The following is a 20,888-nucleotide window of genomic DNA, read 5'->3' on the forward strand; positions in this document are numbered from 1 at the left end:
CTATCCTGAGGAGGCAGGACAGGATTCTCGGGAGCCCTGACTTCTGGGTGTGTGTTTGAAGGTGCAGAGAAATTATCTGGATGGGCAGGAAATCTTGCCTGAGTGGGAGTGAGGCGTGTGTGAAAGGCGAGCACTGGTGAAGCACCTGTGATGTTCTGGGATTACAGCTAGTTAGGGTTAAGTGGGACAGATAAGCTGGGGTTCCCAATGGGTGAAAATGGCTGGCAAGGGTCTGATTTTCTTTTCTTTTCAACTTTTTTCCCCTTCATTTTAGCTTTTAGCTATTTTTGAAACCTCTTCTTAGTTTTAATTGCTTCTGCAATCTTTCTGGTAGCATAGCTTTGCTACTCCACAGCCCAGACATAATCAGAAACTTATTTGGTTCTGAACACTGTTGATTTTAAACTCCAGTTTATATTTTTTATATTTAATGGCTCTGCTTTCTTCTTTATTTGGCTGTATCATCACCCAAGTGGTAATCACTCCTTTCCTGAACACCCTGAAGTTGAAGTGTAACCTCTAACAGAAAGGGTTCTGGACAAAGCAATCCCAGTGCACCATCCAATGGCGGCACTTGGATGGAACGGGGAGAAACGTGGAAGCGTGAGAATGAGACATCATTTTCTCAGTCCTAGAAATTTCGGGGTTTGAAAGTGAAAGCCAGCAGGCATCTAAAGACTCTCTTTGTTAAAAGGAAGAGCACTAGTAGGAACAATTCTGTTCGTCATATCTTAGAAGCTCATTCTAAGAGAGTGACAGTTGCAAGTTCTCTTTGGCACTAACTGCCTTTCTCTGATCAAGCGCTCCCGTCTCTCACCCCGACAGTCTGTCTCTGGTCAAGTTTATATTTCTATCTGTGTTCCGCAGCCCTGACAAAGCACTCATCTGCGTCAGCGGTTATGTTTGCCTCTGAGAGGAGTGAATATCTTGCCACAACATTTGTGCATTGAATCATTATTTCTTCAGAAAAGTGGATCCCTAATTGTTGGATATTAGATTGCATTCATGACTGATTCTAAGCTGTCTTTTTAATAGATTTGATAATATTTTGTGTAAGAAGGGACAAAATAAGAAATTGTTATGAAAATTATGAGAGACAATTAGGATATGTGTTGGCATCAAATGAGAATTTTTAAGCAGCTTGATGAATATGAGTTTTTGCTTTCGCCCCTAATCAGGCAGACCGTCATGGGTTTGAATCTCAACTTGCTGTTTAAGTAGGCAAATTAACCTTCTTGTTTTTATAGCACCCTGTTCTTCCTTTCATCTTCCCACTTTGCATTTTTAGTTTCAGGCTATGTGTCTGCCTTGTCCACGGAACTGTGAGCTTTCCAAGGTGAGGGATAGCGTCCCAATCATTCTCTAACTCTATCAACTATCTCAATGCCTGCCCAAGAATATCTACATGATATATGTTTCATAAGTGAACAAATCTATCTTATCGTGTTCCTCCCATTCAGTTTCAAATATAGGAGAAAGCTATTGGTCCAGTTCTTCAATATTATTGAACATTTTCTTCTTTCCACTCCCCGCTCCAGCATCGTCAGGAAATAACCTTTACATGTTCATTCACAAAGATTCAAAGAGAAGAATTTCACCTAACTCCCATCATTGTTTATCAATTAAAGGGTGAAATATGGCTGGACAAATGTTGCATCCTTATCTCAATCAGGAAAACAAAAGTTGTGGAAAGGAAGTTGTTCTGCTCTTTAGAAAACTGAAATAACGGCACAATTTAGAGTTATCGTGAATATAGACATGGACCGTCAAGTAGTGCTAATGGGGTTGGGTTTCAACACTGTGGTGATTTGGTTCCTAAAATTTTCAGTCCTTATTCAGCATGGAGAGGAGATGATCTGCTTACCTTTCATAGTGTTTATCATCAACTTCAATTTTTATTTCCAGCAAAGTCTGGATACTTCATCTTAATTGATACTGTTGAAACAAATGATAGAAGAAACAAATGATGGCTAGCTTGCTTTTGCATCACCAATTGACTCTGTCAAAATTTTAAAACTCTCATTTTTGGCAATCATAAAATGTTTAATTAGGAGCCATAGAAGGGATAGATGTGTGTGAAAATACGTGACCTTTCATTAAATTATTAACAAGAGAATCTATTGAATGTTGGGCAAATGGCTACCCTGAAGATTTCAAGATCAGTAGAATACTACTTTGACTTTAGAGGAGCTTATAGGCTAGTTGGGAAGACGTATATTTAAAACAATGATTGCAAAGGAATGTGAATAAAAGCTTTGGTGGCCAACTATGTGAGACTCAGGGATCACACTAATGCATTCATCAACTATGCTCAGGGGCAGGGGGGTTACAAGGCTTCAGAGAGATGTCACTGCTGAGACTTTAGAATCAGGAGGTAGTTTTAAAGCTGTACAAGGAGTCTAGGACATTCCAAGAACTGAAATGAATATTTGTGCCTCCAAGGAGAAGAAAAGCATGTGTGTTTTTGGAAGTCTAAAAAAGTGAAATGAGTATAGAGTATATACAAGTGGTATAATTGTGGAGGTATATAGGGTACAGATCACAAAAGGATTTGAACAACACACAGAAGAATTAAAATTATATATAGATTTGGAATAACTGTGCCTATTTTCTACTTTCATGTGGAAAGAATGAATCCAACATCTTTCTAAGTACTTCTAAGTACAGCTAATAGAAACACGGATCTTTCTGAATATCGAGGTTCCTGGTCAATGAAAATTTTCATATGTGTGTTCAATTAGCTTTGCCAAATGCCCATTCCTGACCAAGCTTGAACTTAGCTGACTGGACAGCCATAACATGGTCATACACACTGAAACTGTACTGAGTACATTACTAATCATTGAGAGAATTGAGTCTAGTTTCACAGACTTGGGCTTCAGAATGTACTCTGCTCCTAACTAGAAGTAAAAAAGACGAATAAATTCTCTCCATACAAAGGTTACAAAATTGCAATAAAGGGATCAAATTTTCATTGGCTGTATAGTTTTTAAAAATCATTTCTCAACACTTACAAGTTGGGAGATTTAACACAAGCTGATAATAGGCTTCTCTTGGAAAAACTCATGGTAAGGGAAGCAGACACTTCAAGGCAACAGTGGGTAGGAACTGATATGGAGCAGCCAACTTAGATGGAGCATGAGTGCTCTGGTTTGCCACAATTCCTTCCCTTTCTCTCGAAAACTCCGTGCTCAGGCCAAGTGTCAACCATCATTTATTATCACTGATGTATTGTTGATTTTCTTAATTTAGAGTTAGAAGTTAAGTGAAATACTTTCTGAACTCAACTCCTCCATTAAATGTGGGGAGGAGGCAGGAAGAAAGTTCTGGATATGCTGAGTATCTTAAGAAAATAGCATCTTGAATGTGTCTTTGTTGAAATGAGAAATATTTCTCTGATTTCAACATGTGAACCAAGTGCTCATCTCCCATGGAATAAACATGAGATGAAGTTGTGAGCCCTGCCCTGATTCATTCCTTTCTATCCTCACTCACTGTTGGAATTGCTATGATTGATCAAAACTCTCTGGATGTTCATCTCCTCCTTGGACCCCAGGTTCAGCCTCATTTACCTACTTTTTGTCTTGCCTATGGAGCACTATGGACACAGGTCGACCACCACAGAGTTCTAAACAGAAAAGAGCCAGCAGCTACCAGGATTGACCTCTTAGCAAGCTTTCTTGTCTTTGGTTTTTCTGCCTTTAAAATACAAACAAAATTCCTACTTCATTTATTTCATGAGATGACTTTTAAACATATAGAATGTTGATAAGTGAATGGGATTTTTTATTTTTAAAGGATTCTTTATTTTCTCTTTTTATATTGTCTTATATTATAGTTAAAGCAATGTAACTCAGTATCCTTGAAGGTTTAATGATCAAATAATGGCTACTATTTATTCCAGTGTTTTATCAATAAGCTCAGAACTGCTATAGACATTGCTATATTTAGTTTGTCAAAATAAACTCATGATTCTATTTCTTTCTCAGTTTTACAGATGAGGAAACTGAGCCCCAAGAGTCAATAGTTAGTTTAAAATTCTGCATTGATTCTGTTGTAAATCCTATGGTGTTTTAGTTACATCAAAAGTGTCCCTGACATAAAACTAGTAAAAGTGGGTCAAGATATGAACAAGTATAAATCTAAAACCCATGGTGTTAGCCATAAATCTAGAATCTGATTTCACCCTTCTTTGTGCCTAGAATGCCTGCTAAATGACAGAATCTAATATATGAATAAAGAATGATTTAATGATTTAATTTTATACATCGATGGAATACATGTGTAAAATATGTACATACTATGTACATATACATGTTTGTACATACACTATGCTTTTTTTGGCAAATATTCTAGAATTTAGCACAGCTAAGAAAATGTTTCTGGTATTTTATGTATTGTGCCAATTATATTGTCTTAACAGCTCTTTTGTTCATGTAATTTTAGTAGAAAAATGCAATTTCAAACTCACAAAAGGATTACAGCAAATATACTCCCACATTAACAAACTGCAGTAGCCATCATTCACTTAAACATAAAAATCATGTATGGCGTGAGATAATTCATATGCATTCTCCTTAGTAATATTTGAAGTTTCTCTGTGAAGTTACCTTATGAAGCAGTTCTGTTCATCTCCATTTTATGGAAAAGAAACTGAGGTCCCAAAAAGTTGACCCATTTACCCAAAGTCTCACAGTTAAAAACTTTCAGAATTGTCTCTGCACCCAGGGATCTGACTTCAAAGACATGCTGCTTCCACTTTGATGCACACATTGCCGGCATCACTGTGCATCCATGGCCTCAGGTGTCAAACTTCCCCCGTATGGTATAGACTTGTTGTTTGTAATGTCCAAGCGTGATTTGGAGACCAGTCTATAAATAAATACTCTTGGTCAAGCTGGTCCCAAAGAAAGATATGACTATAGAAATAGAGATTTTCCAGTGTGGCTTTAAAATTGTTTTTTGTATGTAATCCACTCTGTCAACCCACTTTCCAGCTCATAGGCTCTCAGATTATCAGACCAAAGGAAGGTTGTAATAATAAATCCTGATATATCTGACTGATCTGGGCTAGAGCGATGAAGCAAATTGACATTAAATTCCCCTTCTGTCTGCCTTCTATCTTCACGTGCCCCTTCACCTAAAAATTCTCAGCTTGATTTAACTGCAGGCTGCACTGGGAGACTAAAGGCCAGGGCATTGGTAGCTCAATGCATAATATGAATGACGGCAGATCTTTGATGAATTGAACAAATGAAACACTTTGCTCTTTGAGGGCACTCCTGCCCAAGCTTGCGCAGCAGTAGTAAGACGGATGGCTGTAGCTCATCCTTGCCTTACTGAAACCTCAGCAACTCCATGTAGTGATGAAAGAGGAGAAGGATCTGAGTTTCACCAAAGAAGGTGTTTTAGAACCACAACCGTAAGAGACAAGTGGTGCCTGGCCACACAGCTGTGCACCTCACCCTGGCTGTCCACCAGTCAATGCTTTCCTAAGATCCAGCTTCCTCCTCTGCTCAATGAAGACGCAAATATCTGCCTTTGAGAATCATCGAGAGAAGATGAAATAATTGTTTTAAAATGTCTAGCTTAATAAACGAACTGCAGTTAACATTATTGTAGATGACAAGTGGTAAATAACATTATCATTATATTAGGTAATACGTATTTGCGTTATATTATGTTACATAATGAGAGCCACAACAAAGTGCCAATTCGGGCTGAATTAGACAAATCAAGGTACCAAGTCCAATATGATGGGCAATGCTGTACCAACAAAACCATGAACCAGGGAAAGAACAAGGAGAATTGCATGGTGGTTGAGAGCTAGGATTATTGAGTCAGTCAAATCTTACTTTTGCCAGTTAACAGCTGAATGATGTCAGTCAAGCTACTTAATCTTTAGGCTTCAGTTTCCCTGTCTTTGAACTGGGCACAGTAAAACTTTTCATCTCATAGATTTTAAACAAGGATATATGTTTTTTAAATCTGTGTAAATTTTGTTAAAAAGTCTGTATGAATCACTTAATCCAAGGCCTGACACACATTCAGCCTTCACTCAATATTAGATAGTACCATTATTATTATTTATTAAGTACCACAAAATTCTTAACACTTTCTCACAATATCTAACCTAATTCTCTCTACTGTCTATACCCCTAATTCCACGTGTTTTTATTACATGGTGACCAGTTCCCCCCAGGGTGAGTATTCTAGAAGAAACTAGAAGAAGACTACAAGGCTTCTTATGACCCAGCTTGACAAGTCCCAAAATATCACTTCTCTTGCATTCTGTTGGCCAAACAAGTCACTGCGGCAAGCCCAGGCTCAAGTCGTTGGAAACTATTTTCCTACTTTCAGTGGGAGTGGTAACAAAGAATGTGTAGCCATCTTTAACCTATCACAAGGAGTGAACACGCAACAAAAAACTGTATTAGTCAGCTGAGGCTGCTGTAACAAAATACCATAGCCTGCATGGCTTTAACAACAGAAATTTATTTTTTTCACAGTTCTGGAGGCTGGAAGTCTGATATCAGACTGCCAGTATGGTCAGGTTCTGGTGAGATCTCTCTTGCTGCTTGCAGATGGCTGCCTTCTCATGGTGTCCTCGCATGGTCTTTCTCTGGTGTGTGTGCGTGGAGAGAGAATGAGAGATCTCTCTTCCTCTTCTTAGGACACCAGTCTTATCCGATTAGGACCCAACTCTTATGACTTCATTTAACCTTAATCACCTCCTTAAAGACGCTGTCTCCAAATCCAGTCACATTGGAGGGTCGGGCTTTAACATGTGGATTTTGGAGGGACATAATTCAATCCATAACAAAAACGGAGAAAATTAATGAAATCTACATAACATGTATTGAGCACCTGTTTTCAGTCTTTCCTGAAACTAAGTCTATTTAGTCACTCCTCAATAATGAGAACCAATACATTCTATTTTATTTTATATAAGACAATTTTTATCAGATCTTCTTTTACTTGTAATAGAAAATGTCACGGTTGTTATAACTACCAATTATTTAGTGCCACGTTAAACGATTGCCAAAGGCAAGAATGGGACTTATAAGAATAATCAGCCCTGAAACAGAAGCACAACCAGAAAATGATGACATCAGTGAGTTTGCAGGACCTGAGGAATTAAGGGATAGCGTGACAATTTCTACAGATAGTTTCTTGCTAGCTTGAAGTTACGTTTAGAAAACAAAATATAAATTTTTGAATTTGCTATAGGGAATCTTAAAGTCATCATTCGGTACTCAAGAAACAAAAGCAAACACACCACAATCAAATCAAAACACCTTCTGGATTATAACGTAGATGTCAACTAGAGGCTCTTGAGTCTGATTGGATATGCATTTATTCAAATGAGTGATTATTTCAATTCTCTCTCTTAATGGAAGGAAAAACCAATGGCCAGAGGGACAGAGTGATTCTTGTATCCTGGAATACAAAAACACTAGCTTTCATAATAAAGATCTTAACTCAAATTTAACACAAGCTTGACATTTCTTGCTTTTCAGAAAGTCAGGCCTCCTCTGTATTTATTATGGCTCTGTCTTCTCTCTGACTATTCACTTCAGAGGAAGGACAGTCAGGCTAAATCAGTGGATCCAAAGGCAAAGATGGGAGTTGTCAAGGGCAGGCAGGAAAGTCTGGGAGTATCTCCAAACAACAAAGGTGACCTCAGGTTCAGTAAGGTAAGATGCCAAGAATAGAAGCCCATTAATCCCTGTCACACGGGTCACAGGCAGCTCTGTCAACCAAAACGCGTGGCTGCCTACCTAACAGTGTGTGTTCAGCCAGGATATCATGGCACAGACAGCAATACATCTCCCTGCTGCCCTCCTGTCCCCTCTGAATGCATTAGGTCAGCATCCCACTTGCAGAGGGGAAAGTGATGCACAGAACAACATGGAAGGAGATGCAGTAGTTGACCACAGATGAGGAGAGAGATTATTTTGTGTGGCATGTTAAGGAGAGAGAAAATTCGGCAAGTGAATACCCTTGAAGCTTTAATTAATTTGCCAAAAATTAAAATCATGATCATAATGTTTCCCAAATGACAGAAGTTTTCTCTTCAAAGGGTGCTCTTACCTACTCCATTCACTGTACTGGGAGGTCACTTCTTTTTATAAAAGCACTAATTACATTGCAACTAGATCTATTAATTAATTAACCCAACTTTTTCTCCTCTCTCGCTTCCCATTCCAAGAGGCAATAATTCATCTTTATAGAAGGGACTGCTTCCTTTAAAATAGTGTGTCTCAGGATCGACACTCAAAACTATTTGTGCATGTACACTGCAGAAGGTGAGGGAGTGAAGGAAAGAATTAGGGAAGAATCCCTTATGATAGTGCACCATGAGTGCTGGCTTACTTGGTGGCACTGCCCCTCCCTGTCCCAACACACACACAAACACACACATGACACTAACTGTAAGTATTCTGGCAGCAAGGCTCTGTCATATTCCACTTTGGTCTTTGCAGTGCAAAAGAGAGTCCATACGTGAACTGTTACATGAGGAAGGAATGAATGAATGGAAAACGTAAAATAAAGAAAAGGCTTAAAGATTCAGTTGCATATTTTGATATCACTGGTTCACATTCCATGACTAGAACAACTCTAAAGTTTCTTTGTGCACTAAAATCGTATGACTATTTTTTCTGTTTCCTAGCCTCCTTCATCCTCAGATAGCTCATCTTAAAAATTAAAAAAGAAAGAAAGGGAGAGAGGGGGTGGGCCCTGTGGCCAAGTGGTTGGGTTCTCATGCTCTGCTTTGGTGGCCTGGGGTTCGCCGGTTCAGATCCTGGGCGCAGACTTACATACTGCTCATCAAGCCATGCTGTGGAGGCATCCCACATGGCGAGGCAGGAATGACTTACAACTAGAATATACAACTATGTGCTGGGGCTTCAGGGAGGAAAAAAAAAAGAAGGAAGATTGGCAACAGATGTTGTTATCTCAGGGCCAATCTTCCTCACCAAAAAAAAAAGAGAAAGAGAGAAAGAAAACATTTATTTTTTCTCACCTTAGGGGAGTATTATAGATATTGTGTAAATAATGAAATAATATATGTGAAATACATGTGAGTGAAATTAAGAAGTGCATGCATAAATTACATAGCTATAACTGACTCTACTCCTCTTTATTTTTGTCCTGTATTGTTTCTCTGATAAAGCCCTGATTCAAAAGTTGCCAAAATTCTATAGGTTAAATGGCTTGGGCTGAGAATAAAAAGAAAGGATGGGACTGAAGTGACTGGAGAAGGTGGGGGGCAAAGTCTGCATATTTGAATAAGAACTTCAATTTACTGGAATGTTCAGGGAATTTGCACTCTGGAGAACTGGATTTTCTGTGGGTGAACTTTTATATTTCAGTTTTTATCACAATGATTGCAAATATTTAAGCCCCCACTTTTCCTTCATCGATCTAAAATGATTGCATCTTTGCTCAATGACTCTGAGTTCTTCCAGATCCTGGCCTCATCAGTGTTCACTATGTGCAATTTGATGTTGATATGAATGTTCTAGGAGGTTGAGTTAGTTTTCTTCTGAGTTTAGACTGCAAATATCCATGAACCTGTATGATTTTGGTAGAATCTCAATATATTTATAAAATAGCTGAGGTTCAGAAAATATTGGAGAAACGTGATAATAATATATGTGCTATTATTTACTATTTAGTATGTATCAGGAATTGAAATAAGCATTTCACTTGCATTATTACGTTTGTTCTAAAAACCACACTAGTTTGATGCTATGAATCCCTTTTACAGATGATAAACTACTGAGCTGGAGCACAGCTTCTTAAACATTGGTATACCTTCAAGTCACCTTGAGATCTTAATTAAATGCCGATTTTGACTCATATACCTGGGTAGAGCCCGAGATTCTGCACTTCCGACAGGCTCCTAGGTGATGCCAATGATGAACACTTTGAGGCGCAATGACTTTGAGAAATTCCAGCCCCCTAGCTAGTTCAGAGGCCAGGCCAGCATTTGTGACTCCAGATCACTCCCATTGACCACCATCAGGCGCAGCAAACACACACGCAGAAGACTGTCAGGGTTCCTTCTTGTTTACAGCACACATTAACATCACACTCGGCATTGTTTCCTGCCCAGCCTGCATATGCACTCACATTTCTTCTCAATGCAAAGTATCAGGAAATTCACTGGCCATCGATCCATCAGGTTTGGTTTGCAATGTGAAGCTGATGCTTTCATGGCTATGGTTTCTATTTAGGCCCAAAAACTTACATGTCAGTCTTCCTCGAAAAATACTATAGTCAAGTGTTTCTAAAATTACTTTAAAATGAATTCTATGAGAAGCATAAATTGGCAGAACATAAAACAAAAGGAAAAACATAATATTTATAATCTCATTATGCAAAAACAAAGACTTTGTAGATTTTTCCTATTAGTCATTAGCTTCTGCATGGGCTTTAAATATGCATATGTATATTTGCATAGATTTGATTAGGTAATATACAAACTTTTGTGTTCTGATAAATTACATTTTTTGTCTTTTTTAAAATGCGTGCATACTACTCAATAAAGTAGATATATCACAGGTTAATTAAACATTTTCCATGTGAGCTTTTCCCACCAAAATTTTCTTGTTAATTATTTAATTTTTACTCTTAATAATAATACTGGAAATAACATATTTATGCTAGGCTTTTTTCTTTTCTTGTATATGAATATTATTCCAGGTTGTTGATTTAAAAAATTCTCAGGTCATTCTCTCTTTTCTTATAGCTTGTGCTTCAAAAGAGTAGAGTTGGCCCCTTGGGGATATGTGTCTGGCAGACCTTACATTTTCCCCTTGATCAGACTGCACACACAAGCTGTACTTCCTGCTCTCTGATTCACATTTGGTAGTTTTTATACCCAAACACATGTCCTGTCTGAGAGATTGTGCTTTAACACAAAAAAATCCTGTTTGAAGAGAACTCCAGGTAACAGAAGTAAAATAATTGAAATAATTATCCTTTTCAAACTCTTAGTTAAAAAAAGTTACCTCAAAATGAATTCTTTACTTGAGTTGTACTTCACCAGCTTTCCCTGATGCCCACGGCTTGATTAAAACACAAGAATGTAATTATCTGCTAATTGGGAGTCTTAACTGATTAAAATAGAAAGAACTTGCACAGGTCAGAGGTTATCATGGTGCATAATTAATTGTCCAACATCATCTTAATCAACATCTCTTCAGTTTCAGCATCTTGCATTTCTTGGACAGGAAGAGGGAGGGGAGGTGTGCGATTTAATCAACTATGCCTGAGTTGTTAGAAATGGATTTGGGGAGGGGGCCTCCCCCGCTTATAGAGAAAGAGCTGCGGTGTTTCAGCCTTCAGTGATGGGTCGTACATTACCAAGTTTCTAAGAAACAAAGTCCCATATTGAACGCAAGGCTTCTAGTATGTGGCTCACTGCGACTTGATTAATAAATTGAAATATTAGATTTGAGAAGGAAAAGTACGCACATATGCAAGTAATCTAACATGACACGAATCACAAAAAAACATTGATTTTTACCAATGCTAGATTGATTATGCTATAACCAATGTGTGTTAAAATATAGCCTCTGTTCCTTTGCAAAAAATCACAATAACATGACTTGTGACATTTTCATAAAGATGTAATAGACCAAATCAAATAACAGTGGGAGATATGTTTCAAGCAAGGTCTGGGCTTACACACTCAGAGAATAACATTGAATCCTCTGCCATGCTCTAGAATAGACCATGGGCTATCCATTGATTTTCAGCACTGGAACAGGAAATCGATATGCATTTTTATCTTATTTAATCAGCATAGCAACGTGGTAAGGGAGAGACTATTGTTTCCATGTTACAGATGAGGAAACAGATTCAGAGCAAATCACCGTCTTTCCTACTGAGGTTGAGCTAGGAAGTGGCAGGGTCAAACATGGAGCCCGTGCCCTTTGCTCTCTGCCTGTCCTGGATACGGTGTGCAGTTTGCTGCAGTAGACAAGCATTTCTACTTTGCTGGGTCATCTGTACGCCACGGTTCTTTCATTAGCTTCTTTTCTTTTCTTTTTGCTCCAAAAACTTGCCATTCAGATCTCTATCATAGAGTCTATGAATAACTGTGTCCTTGGAGTTTTGGGGTCATTTTTCCTGAGGGAGAATTGCTATTTTTCCACTTTCCACTGATGTGTCTCTCTGAGAAACTGTGAGCTGTTTTGGGGTGGATTCCATGTATTTCTTTTGGGATATTTCAGAGCTTAGATCAGCATCAGCATACAGAATGTAAGCGGGAAGCATTTGTGGAATAAATTGATAAAAACAATGAATATATGTGTGGATGGATAGACAAATAGACAGGTGGATACACAGACAAATGGATGGTTGGATGAATAGATGCATTGATGGGAGAAAAATAAGTGCGGTTCCAAAGGGAAATTGATAACTCAAATATGTTGAGTTTACCCTGTGATTCGACATCGGATGAAAGAGAGCTGCAAGTTTGCTGTCAAGTGTGTAAAGCTTTCAGGAGGCCTCTCGAGTCTGCTGTTGACTGGCCAATCACCACTCTAATGTTAGAGGCAGTGTTAAGGGTTATCAGTTTGTTCCAATGTGGTAGTCAATAAAATAAGTTTTCATTATTTAATGAGTTGGTAGATAGTTTTGATGTTTACATGTTATTTTTATTATGTATATTAGGGTTCTCTAGAGAAACAAAATCAATAGGATGTGTCTGTATGTGTATCTGTATAAATACATATATGTGTATATATATGTATGATTTATTATAAGGAATAGGCTCACGCAATAATGGTACCAGGCAAGTCCCAAGATCTGTGGAATGAGTCAGCAAACTGGAGACTCAGGACAGCCAATGGTATAGTTCTAGTCCAACTCTGAAGAACTAAGAACCAGGAGAGCCAGTGGTATAGTTCTCATCCAAGGCTTGCGACCCAGGAAGAGCTGAGGTTTCGGTTCAAGTCTGAAGACAAGAAAAAAGCTGATGTCCTGATTCAAAGGCTGTTAGGCAGGAGAATTCTCTCTTACTCGGGGGAGGGGTCAGTCTCTTTGTTCTTTTCAGGCTTTCAACTGATTAAATGAGGTCCACCTACATTATGGAGAGCAGTCTGCTTTACTCAGCCTACTAATTTAAATGTTAATCTCATCCAAAAACACTCACACAAAAACATCGAGAATAACATTTGACCAAATATCTGCAGATGCCATGGCCCAGACGATAACACATAAAATTAGCCATCACATGATATGTCTTCCTAATTCACTTTCTTTCTCCTTCATAGGTTGAGAAGTATTCTGCCTAAGCAAAAAGTCTCTAAGGCAAAGCTGGTAGGCTTTTTGGGGACTGAAGTGGAGTCAAGCTGAATGGTAGCTGAAGCTGTTGGTCAGATCAGGGAAGAACAGTGTCCTACATAAGAAGGTGCTGGAAACCAAGTAAGCCGAATGCCCAGAACCCTGGACAGGGATTTCCTAGAGAGCTTGGGTCTCTGTCTCTTTTATTTACCAGGACATTCTCATTTCTGAGTTACGTCGCTACCTAGAGTAGATACCCAAGTATTTCTGGTTTCGTTAATTAATTAGTGAGTGAGCAAATTTATATTTAACAATCATAAGCTTTCTTCAAATATTAACAAGGCTCCAACATTCTCTCCACCACTCCTGGTCCACAGCTCTGCACTACAGCTCTTATTATGGCCACCTCCTTAGCTTTTGTTTAACCAAGGAACTTTCGGACTCTCCAGGGTAGGTCTCCCACTCCACCATTTTATATTCTCATCTTATAGTAAACCATCCCTTCATAGCACTCCTTACATTTTTTTTTGAGGTAACATTGGTTAATAACATTACATAAATTTCAAGTGTACATCATTAAAATTTGACTCCTATGTAGATTATATTGAGTTCACCCCAAAGGTCTAGTTACCACCTGTCACCATACACATGTGCCCCTTTACCCCTTTTTCCCTTCCCCACACTCCTTCCCCTCTGGTAACCACCACTTTATCCTCCATATCTGTGTGTTTGTTTGTTTATCTTCCACATATGAGTGAAATAATACAGCATCTGTCTTCCTCTGTCTGACTTGCTTCACTTAACATAGTACACTCAGGGTCCATCCATGTTGTTGCAAATGGCAAGATGTTACCTTTTTTTTATGTCTGAGTAGTACTTTATTGTATATATATGTGTATATACCACATCTTATTTATCCATTCAACCACTGATGTACACCTAAGTTGTTTCCAAGTCTTAGCTATTATGAATAATGCTGCGATGAACATACGGGTGCACATATCTTTTCAAATTGGTGTTTTTGTGTTCTTTGGAATAGCTGAATCAGATGGTAGTTCTATTTTTAATTTTTTGAGGAATCAGCAGTATACGAAGTTTCCCTTTTCTCCACATCTTCTCCAGTGCTTATTTCTTGTCTTTTTAATGATAACCATTCTGACAGGCATAAGGTGCTATCTCACTGTGGTGTTAATTTGCATTTCCCTAATAATTAGTGATGTTGAAGATCTTTACATGTGACACTCCCTACATTTAATGGCATTAATTTGCTTCAATGTTTATAAACCCCACTGAGGCCAGAAATCGTTCACACATCAAATATTTACTGAGTTCCTTTTGATGTGGTACAATGTGGCACAAAGGATGTAGAAGTGAGGAAGCAGAGAAGATGTTTGAGCACCTACATTTTATCAGCGGGAGACAGAACCTGTTTTTCAAAATGAAAAATAAACATGAGAAATTCATAAAGTGAGTAATCATAGAAAGGGAATACAATTGTGGAGTGTCTGGTGGACCACCAGGCACTGGATGACTGAGTTAGCCCTCCGAGAAGTAGCTGAGACGTAAATGATGGAGGATCTGGGGAAAGGACATTCTTTGCAAAGAGACCAGATTCTCCTAGTTTAAAGCCAGTAAGGGAAACCTCTAAGACCAAGTTGAGCTTTTCGAGTCCAAGTAAGAAATTTGGATTATATTTTAAATCTGATTGGATTTATGTTCTTTAAAGTTCACCCTGTCAGCAGAGTGGAGGGTGGGCTGTTGGGACCCAAAAGGAGAATTTGAATTTGTATCTTGTTTTTTCCTATAATTTAATGGTTAAGACAGCGCAAGGCCAAATAAAAAAATGCTCAGTAAATAGCTGTTAAACAAAATGAATTAGTAAATTATTCTCTGGAAGTTCATTCTTTCATGGAAGATCTTCCATACTCATAAAATTGAATTTCTTTCTTCTTAACTCAGTGTTTTCATCAAGGAAAGATCTCAGAATACAGCCAAAATCACAGACTACTTTGGCAAAAGTTTCTCCTGCTTTCTCATTCAGAATCTCAGTTTCCTTTAAAATTTAACAGCATCATTGTTTTTCCTGCTGTAAAAATTTATCTCATTCGTTTTTTTAAAGTATCTCCTAATATAACACTGCAAAATTAACTGCTATCATAAACACACTTTGACTAAAACAAACAGAGCTTGCAGTATTGTTTTTTTCTCCCATTTTTATCTAATAAGCTGCTCTGAATACACATTAACTTTATTCCACAGTATTTGTTGTTGTTTCACCTGGTTGCAAACACAAACCAAAAGTTCTCTGATAAATGATCATAAAACTCACTGGGTTTCAATTTATTTTTGGCAACTTTCTCCATTTTCTCGCTCAAAACCTAATCATCTTATAATCTTATAATCTTCTTCAGCAGTACAGTTCAACAGAACTCAGCTAACACCTCTACCTATGAGTGCCTTACCAAGTTGGCTCTCTCTTGCCCTCCACGCTGGTGATCAGGTGGCCTTGACATCACAGGGACTTTCTAGGGGGTGTGTACTCAGCACACTGGGCAACAGTAAAGACCTGGAGTGAGAGGGGGTTCCACTAGTTTGGGGAAACAGATAGGAGTATAGAATCTGGCCCTTGCAAAGAAGTCTCCAAGGTTAGTAGCACCCAAAGATGTATAAGCTCCAGTAAGACTTAGGATGGAGGGATCTCACAGTTCAGCAAGATGGCAACAGTACAGTCGTGTAGTCTTAAATGAGATTCATTCGTTTAATAGCAGCTTTATTGATATATAATTGATGACACTGAATTCACACCTTTAATGTGTACCACTTAGTGATTTTTCGTATATTTAGAGAGTTGTGTAAGCATCACCCTTATCTAATTTTAGAATTCTTTTGCAACACCCCAAAAAAGATACCCACTAGCGCTCACTCTCCATTGCCCCCTTCTTCCATCCTCTGGAAAACATTAATATACTTTCTCTCTATGAGTTTGCTTTTTCTGGAATTTTCATACAAATGGGGTTATACAATATGTGGCCTGTGTAGCTAGCTTCTTTCTCTGAGCGTAACATTTTCAACATTCATCCCTTTATAGCATGTACCAGTACTTTATCCCGTTTTATTGATGAACAATATTCTCTTGCATAGATAACGTCACAGTTTGTTTATTCATTCACCAGGTGATAGACAGGTGGGTTGTTTTGACTTTTGATTATTATGAACAATGCTGCTATAAGTATTTGTGTAAAGCTCTTTGTGAGGACATATATTTTAAATTTTCTTGGGTATACCTAAGAATGAAATTGCTGAATCATATTGTAACTCTAGATTTAACATTTAAAAAAACTGCCAAATTATTTCTATGGAGGCTACAACATTTTATATTCCCATCAGGAGTATAAGAGAGTTCCAATTTCTCTACATCTTCCCAACATATTCTTGTCTCTCTTCTTGATTTTAACTACTCTAGTCAGTGTGAAGCCATATCTCATTGTATGCTGATATGCAGCTCCCTAATGAATAATGATTTTAAGTATCTTTACATGTCTTTATTAACCATTGGTATATCTTCTTTGAAGAAATGTCTATTTAAATTCTTTGATCATTTTAATTAGATTGACTATGTTTTTATTATTAAGTTGAAAGTGTTCTTTGTATATTCTGGAGACAAGTCCCTTATTAGACATGTAACTTGAAAATGTTTCTCCCATCTTTGGGTTGATTTTTTTCTGTATTGGTGGTTTATTTTGAAGGACAAATTTTTTTTAAATTTTATGAAATTCGATTTATCTATTTTTTCTTAATTGCTTGTGCTTTCCGTGTGATGTCTAAGAAACCACAGATGGTCCTCCACTTACGATAGTTTGACTTACAACTTTTCAACTCTACAATTGTGTGAAATCAATATGCATTCAGTACAAACCCACCTTGAATTTTTAATTTTGATCTTTTCCCAGGCTAACAATATGAGGTACAATAGTCTCTCTTGAAGTCAGGCTGTAGCAGCAGCCACAGCTCCCAGTGAGCCCCGTGATCACGAGGGTAAACAACCAGTACATGTGCAGCCATCCTGTACCCAGACAACCATGATATTTTTCACTTTCAGTACAGTATTCAATAAATTGCATGAGATATCCAACACTGTATTATAAAATAGGCTTTGTGTTAGATGATTGTGCTCATCTGTAGGCTAATGTAAGTGTGCTGAGGTAGGTAGGCTAAGCTAAGTTGTGATGGTCTGCAGGTCAGGTGTATTAAATACACTTTCAACTTAATGGTATTTTCAAATTATGATGATTTTATCTGGGTGTAATCCCATCGGAAGTTAAGAAAGATCTGTATTGCCTGATACAACGTCATGAAGATTTACTCCTACGTTGCCTTCTAAGAGTTTTATACTTTTAGATCTTACAGTTTTAGGTCTATGACTCCTTTTGAATTAATTGTTATGCGTAGTGTGAGGTAGGAGCCCAAGATCATTGTTTTGCCTGTGGATATCCTATTGTCCCAGCGTGATTTGTTGAAAAGACTATTATTTTCCCATTGACTTGTCTTGGTACTCTTCCTGAAAATCAATTGACCATCAATGTAAGGGTTTGTTTTTGGACACTCGATTCCATTCATCTATACGTCTATCTTTATGACAACATTACACTGTCATGATTACAGTAGCTTTACAATAAGTTTTGAAATCAGGAAGTATAAGTACTTCAAATTTCTTCTTTTTAAGATTGTTTTAGCTATCCTAGCACTCTTGAATTTTTTTTCACATTTTTTATTTTTATTGATTTTATTTTAAGGAAGATTAGCCCCGAGCTAACATCTGCCACCAATCCTCTTCCTTTTGCTGAGGAAGACTCTCTCCGAGCTAACATCTGTGCCCATCTTCCTCTACTTCATATGTAGGACACCTACCTCAGCATGGATTGACAAGCGGTGTAGAGGTCTGCACCCAGGATGGGAACCCTGGGCCCAGGAAGCGGAACGTGCGAACTTTGCTGCGCCACCTGGCTGGATCCGGACTCTTGAATTTCGATGTAAATTTTAGGGCTAGTTTGTCAATTTCTGCAAAAAAGTCACCTGGTATTTTGATAGAGATTACTTCTGGGTGTTATAAGCTTAGCTTGGTTTTTTCTATTATTGTTATTGTTTTCATTTCTTAAAGTGGACATTTATCGTTTAGAGATATTTATTTTTAAATATAGCTATTGACAGGTATAAATTACCTCTTAAGCATTGCATCCTGGAAGCTTAGGTGCATCCTGTAAGTTTTGGTATATGGTGTCTTCATTTTCACTAACTTCAAAGTATTTTATAATTTTCCCTGTGGTTTCTTGTTTGACCCATTGCTTATTTAGGAATGTATTGTTTAATTTCCACATATTTTTCAATTTTCCAAATATTTTTATGATATTGAATTGATTTGAAAATACTCCAAATATTTTATGGTATTATGATTTCTGACTTTATTCCATTCATGTCAGAGAAAGTATTTTGACTTCAATCCTTATAAATTTATTAACACTTGTTTTATGGCCTAGCACATGGTCTATCTTGAAGAATGTTTCATGTGCTCTTGAGAAGAATGTGTATTTTCCTGATTTTGAGTGGAGAATCACAGTCAAGTCGCTTATTATCTACATAGATTTGGAACACTTATTTAATTGTTTGTTAATTTAAGAGGCTCAATTTTTCTGTCTGAAATGAGGATGATGACCACACATAAAGTGTTTTATTGCTGATGATGTTGTTGCAGTTGATGTGTTTTTGGTTTTGTTTTGTTTTATCCGTGTACTTTTTGAGAATTAAATAACATAAAATATGTGATACAATGTCTGGCCCTGAGCATATGGTAGACTCAGGACAGTTAGTACCATTAGTCTATAGCTGTGTAATGTTCACATTGAAAAGAAATTTCTCTGTACAAGTAAGTGTGGCCTTTCTTCTCAGAGAAACCTGGAGGACAAATTGTTATGTCTATGATAATAAATTGCCTTCAGAGGATCCAATGGTCTCTCTGCTCTGTGAAGAAAGAAAATACCTAATTTCCAGTAATTGACATAGAGGGAGAGGGTTAGAAACCCATTGAGAAGTTTTGAATGCTTCAAAAAAGCAAAATTTGCGCAATCTGCATTAGAAATCCAGAGCAGGGGGGCGACCCAGTGGCACAGTCCGGTGGCTGCAGCAGTTAAGTGCCCACGTTCTGCTTCTTGGTGGCCCGGGGTTTGCTGGTTCAGATCCTAGGTGTGGACATAGCACAGCTTGGCACACCATGCTGTCGTAGGCATCCCACATATAAAGTGGAGGAAGATGGGCATGGATGTTAGCTCAGGGCCAGTCTTCCTCAGCAAAAGGAGGAGTACTGGCAGTAGTTAGCTCAGGGATAATCTTCCTCAAAAAAAACAAGCCCACAACAATTTACTTCATTCTCCCTGGGCTGAGAATGCCTTCTTCCCATCTATTACATAGTGAAATGTTACAAAATTTTTAACTCATTTAAACTACTACTTCTTTCATGAAATCTTTCCTAATTAAAAATGTGAGGTTTCCCGCAACTAAACCAATGGTTATTGAATTAGATCCCCTTTAAAGCAGCATTTCAATTCTGTTTTAAGGTCCAACTATGGACTTAATCTGTGGAATGAGAATCTGAAAAACGAGACTTCATTCTGGATTCCCATGATCAGCTGGGTAGTTTGTGTAGATTCTTTAAGCCTCACTTTCTAACTCCAAAAAAGGGAAATGATTATTTCTTCTCAAATGTCTACCCCCCTGGGGCCCTATAGTTTAGTAAGCAGAGGAATAATTTTCTCTAAATTTAACTAAAAATATATATCCCTGCCAGTGAGCACTCTGCTCTGCCTGAATAAGTGTGCCACTATGCCATGTTGATCTAATTCCATTCAAAAAACGTAATTATTACGTATTTGAGTCACCTGTTCAGAATAAATCTGGTACGTGATATAGCATAAAGTTCAGCTATGGCATCTGGGGTCAGATATCTTGTTTTTAAGTTTTATTCTGTGGCTGTGTGACCTTTGCCATGTCTTTGCCATCCCCGGGCCTCAGTTTACTCAGCCATAGGAGCAGCATTCTAATAGTGCCCACTTCATAAAGTTGATAGGAAGGCCAAACGAGAAAAACAGGCAAAGAGCATGTGACAGTGCCAGGCAAAGAGAAAGTGCTAAGTCAATGTTAGTTGTTATTGTTATTATTATCATTTTTATAGCCATTATTTTTTAAACGATCTTAATATAAATTTTCCTGTTTTTATGATCCCTGGAAATCTGAGCACCCAGGCTATGTACCATTAGACCAATTTGACTGTAAAGTTTCTAGTAGCTCTCAGATTCTGTGACAAGGAGTGCTGAAGCCCTCCACCAGTGGGAGGGACCATGTCTCCGGAAGAAGCTGACCCAGCAGGCTAGGCCTGGGATATTCTAGAAGTTTCCAAAAATAGGAATCCCCAAGTGGTAATGTAGGCCTCAATCCTAGAAAAATAGTTTAGAGTCAAAGCTCAAAGTGGAGGAGTTGGATTAAATAAATAGGTGACAGAGTCAAGATTTAGAGTCTGGAAGAAACCAGAGCATAAC

The sequence above is a fragment of the Equus caballus genome, chromosome 9 (genome assembly GCF_041296265.1).
Source record: "Equus caballus isolate H_3958 breed thoroughbred chromosome 9, TB-T2T, whole genome shotgun sequence".
In the NCBI taxonomy this organism is placed as follows: Eukaryota; Metazoa; Chordata; class Mammalia; order Perissodactyla; family Equidae; genus Equus; species Equus caballus.